We start from the raw sequence: 4863 nt of genomic DNA, 5'->3' as shown, positions 1-4863 counted from the left end.
CTCCCCACCGTAGGATCCCTGTGTAGATGGTCGCTCCATCAGTGTAGTTGGGCATGTGGAGCAAGGGACTGGGCTGACCCTACCTTCCAAGCATCGACGTGGCCTTCAGCAGAGCAGGAGGAGATAGCCCAGGACTTGTACTTTGCAGTTGAAGTGCCAGACCTAAGAAATGCAAACCTGAGGACGGAAAGGAGGGTGGAGAGGGGGGAGGTGCCTGGATTGGCCGTCCAGAGCAGCCCCAGCTGCAGCACGTGGAACTTTGCCGGCTGCCTCACAGGCCTGGTGGCAGCGTCCCCAGCGAGCAGCCTGTCCCACATATGAAGGTGCCCATTCTCTTAGCCCCTCGCTAAGAGTTTCACTGACCAGAGCTCCCTGAGTCCAGGGCTCCACTCAAGGGACTGCGGTATCCGTTGGTGAAGAAGGCCTGTTGGGGCCAATGCTTCCCCCCACAGGGAAGCAGAGCTGTATTTTGTCGGACAGAACTTTGCAAGCCTGAAACAGCTGGTGGTGGCCCCAGAGCCAAGATCTGACCTCACTCCACAGCTGAAGGGCACAGAGAAGGCACAGCTAGAGGTGGCAGGTGCCCCTCAAAGCTCTCGGGAGAGGGTGCAAAGTGGGACCTCCCAGCACCCTTGGCCTCTAGGCCTCAAAAGCCCTGAGAGGGCTGCATGCAAGGAGACAAAGCTGGAGAAGGATGTGGGAGGCAGGTGGCTAAGAAGACAGGCTGGAAAGGGACGTGGGAGGTAGGTGGCTTTGCTCTAAACAGAATCGTCTCAGTAATGTGACACTGCACATGAATAGGTAGGCTCACTCATGGGCATAACCCTCTAAAACACACCTTTTATGGAGTGAAATTCACTTAGCAGCCATCTTGAAGCATATACTTCGGCAGCATTTGCTGGATTCACAACGTTGTGCAACCTCTGCTTCTCCAGTTTCAGAACACTTTCATCCCTCCAGAACAACAGCTCATCCCCATTAAGTAATCACTCCTCATTCCTTCCCCATCCTCTGGAAACCACAGATCTGCTTTCTGTCTCTATGGATTTGTCCGTTTTGGATATTTCATATAAAAGGAATCACGCGGTGTGCGAACGTTTGTGTCTCACTTCTTTCGGTGGAAGCCACATTTCCAAGCCTCATCCCAGCGGTGGCCCCTGAGTCCCCTCAGTGTATCAGTGTCTCACTTCTGTTCACAGATGCATAATATCCCACCCCAGGGACCGGGCACCATTTGTTAATCCCTTCACCTGCGGTGGACACCTGGTCGTCTCCACCTGCCGAGACCAGCTCGGTCAGGGAGACCCTAACCCAGTGGCGCTAGAGGAATTAAAGACACACACAGAAATACAGAGGTGTGGAGTGGGAAATCGGGGCTGACAGCCTTCAGAGCTGAGAGCCTTGAACAGAGATTTACCCACATATTTATTGACAGCAAGCCAGTGATAAGCATTGTTTCTATAGATTATAGATTAAAGGCATTCTTTATGGGAAATAAAGGGATGGGCTGGAATTAAAGGGATGGGTTTGGCTGGTTACCTGCAGCAGGAGCATGCCCTTAAGGCACAGATCGCTCATGCTATTGTTTGTGGATTAAGAATGTCTTTAAGCGGTTTTCCGCCCTGGGTGGGCCAGGCATTCCTTGCCCTCATTCCGGTAAACCCACAACCTTCCAGCGTGGGCGTCATGACCATCATGAGCATGTTACAGTGCTGCAGAGATTTTGTTTATGGCCAGTTTTGGGGCCAGTTTATGGCCAGATTTTGGGGGGCCTGTTCCCAACATCCGCCTTCCAGCTGTTAGGAAGGACATAGCTATGAGCGTCTGTGTGCGTGTTTCCAAGGGAACAGGTTTTGTTTCCATGGGGTGTGTGCTTAAGAGGTAAATGCTGAGTCCCATGCTAAGTGTATGCCTAAACTTTTTCAGGAACCACCAAAGTGTTTTCTGCAGCAGCCACACCATTTTACATTCCCACTCCAGATTCTCGCGTTTTTCTACTTAAAAAAACTCCAGGCAGAGGGAACAGAACAGGTAAAGACCAGAGGCCCAGTAGGCGGTGCTTGTCTGGAGCTCACCAGGGGCTGGACCAGAGGACACGAGAAAGACGGGAGTGGAAGCTGATGCCCAGCGGTGGATGGCAACGAGGGCTCAGGTGGCTGGGCCGTGTCGCTTATGCAGAGGAAACGGAGATGCTTGGAAATGCTTTGCAGAGGTGAGAATATGGCTTGTTGGGAGAGCGCTTGTGTATCTGGAATTATCTGAAGCCTGGAGGAGTGACACCAGTGACAAGGCCTTTGCAGGACACCCAGGAGGCCACGGGAGTTGTCAGGTGGGACTGCCATGAGAGAGGGCTGGAGAGAAGAGGCCAGCAGAGGACACAACCTGGGAGCATCTGCAGTCTGGGCAGAGGCGGAAGCAGCCTTCAGGGCGGTAGGTGGGAAGGAGACAGGGCAGAGAGGGTTATCCAGGACTCTGGGGAGAAGAGGCAGGTCCCAAGTTGTTTACCAAGAATTTACATTAAAATAACATAAGCTAGGCTGAGCGTTGTCACACCTGTAATCCCAGCACTTTGGGAGGCCAAGGTAGGCGGATCATTTGAGGTGAGGAATTTGAGACCAGCCTGGCCAACATGGTGAAACCCCATCTCTACTAAAAATACAAAAAATTATCCGGGTGTGGTGGCGTGTGCCTGTAATCCCAGCTATGCTGGAGGCTGAGGCATGAGACTCGCTTGAATCCAGGAGGCAGAGGTTGTAGTAAGCTGAGACCACACCACTGCACTGCAGCCTGGGTGACAGAGCAAGACTCCGTCTCAAAAAAAATAAGCTATTGATGGGCTATATATTGTTAAGCTATAGGGTGTGGTTACAGTGTCCAGTGTAGCATTGTTCGATTAACTTATAGCCTCTTGTGGCAACAGCAAGCAGTTTCCAGAGATGAATACACAGCTTGAGTAGGCAGGGGGGAATAGGACATGACGGCTGCCTCACCTTAACACCTTGGGCCTGATAATTTAAAAGGATTCACAGTCCTCAGATAAACATGACTTTCTTTTCTCATGAGGAAACAGAGAAGGTGGCTAAAGGGTGTCTCTTTCTCTCATGATCCCAAACCTATCAGGTTTTTATTTCCCACACCACCCAGTTTTCCAACTCCTTGGACGCCAACTGGATGTCCTGGAATTCCAATCAATTCTGAGACTAACAACCTGGGTTGCAGTGCACCGTCCTCCCTCCTGGTATCTGGATGAATTCACCACCCTGGGAGTTTTTGGAACCCCATCATTTAGGATAGACATCCTAAATTATGTGTACATCATGGAGGTTCCATTATGTAGGTGTGGGGCCAAGGGAGAGCTTTTCCCTCAGCCTTACAAAGGTAAGCTGAAAAGTCAACTCACAAAAAGCAGATTAACTGGAGAAAACGCACACAAATTAATGTGTATGCAAGGGACTCTTCAGAAAAATAGCTCATTTTTATGCTTAGGTTCAATGAAGTATGGGCAGGCATGTAGAAATAGGATTGGAGGCTTAGCTCGATCTGATGCTAATGGACTGAGTGGGGAAAGCCAGCCTGGTCTGTGTGTCTGGATTCTCCTTGGCCTCTCTGAGCAGCACCCTCTCCTTCTGGGTGTGGGTGGGACCCTCTCTGGAATGGGGGTCTTAGGAGCTACAGCCAAGCCAGGTAGGTCAGACCATTTCTTTATGGCCAGTTTGTACACACAGAGGCACAGGGAAAATTAGAGCCCTAGTTTTTGGTTGTATGGCTGGCTTTGGGGAAAGGGGTTCTGGTTTCTAGGACCCACTGTGGGGAAGAAGGATTCCCATTTCTATGGCACCTTGAGTGAGAGTGGTACTGAGACACAGAGGATGGGAGAAGCTCAGACAGAAACTTGCTTCGGAGGCTGCTGCTGGGGCCCTCATTTTGGAGTATGATCTTCTGAGCCCCAACATAGGCACCAAAAATAACGTCCTAAGGCCCCCAGTGACTACATGGACCCCCTCTTGGCCAAAGGGACCCCAGAGAAACCTGGAAAACAGTTCCCGGCCGCAACAGGAAGGGAGATTGGACGCCTGGCTGTTCCCACTCCTTTTGGAATTTAGGCATTAATGTAAAAACAGAGATCAGAAGGCTGACAGAACTGACCGTGGCAATAAGAGCCCCAGTTACAAACAGGACCCAAGACCATGTCAGACGAGGGTTAAGTCAAGTCACGCACCCTGTTAGTCACCCCTGCCCCATGTTTCGGGTGCAGACGTCCTCATCGCTGACTCTAGGTTTTAGATAAAGCTTTGCTCCTTTAACCAGCCGCAAACTGAAGACTCTCTGAATCCACCTATAACCGATAAGTCCTGCTTCCAGATATCCCGCGTGTTCCAGCTGAGCCAATATATATCTCGTCCACCTGTAACACCTGTCCCCTAAAGTGCATGAAGCCAGACTGTAATCCAGCCACCTCAGGAACACTCACTCTAGGCTTCTTGGGTTTTTTTTTTTTCTCCAAGCTGTGGTCACCGTATTAGGGGTCCCAATAAACCTCTTTAAAATATTTTACAGAGTTTGGTTTTTCATTAACAGAAAAATGGATTAAATTCTTGGCCATCGGTAATCAGTTCCATCTTCAGCTCCTGTCCTCTCTCCCCTCCCGCTTCCTGGAGGTTGGGGTGGATCTGAAAGTCCTCACCTATAAGTCCTGCCTTGGTCTTTCTGGGGAGCAGTCCCTTCCTGAAGCTGCCCGACGGTCACCAGCTCTGTCCTCTCGTCAGCACACAAAAGACACGCTCATCACTCAAGAGGTTCCAGGGCTCTTAGAAGCTCTGGTGTCGGGAATCTGGGACGAAGACCAAATCTATATTTTGTTAT

This window comes from Gorilla gorilla, chromosome 14, assembly GCF_029281585.2.
Source record: "Gorilla gorilla gorilla isolate KB3781 chromosome 14, NHGRI_mGorGor1-v2.1_pri, whole genome shotgun sequence".
Lineage (NCBI taxonomy): Eukaryota > Metazoa > Chordata > Mammalia > Primates > Hominidae > Gorilla > Gorilla gorilla.
Note: the sequence above shows the minus strand (reverse complement) of the source record.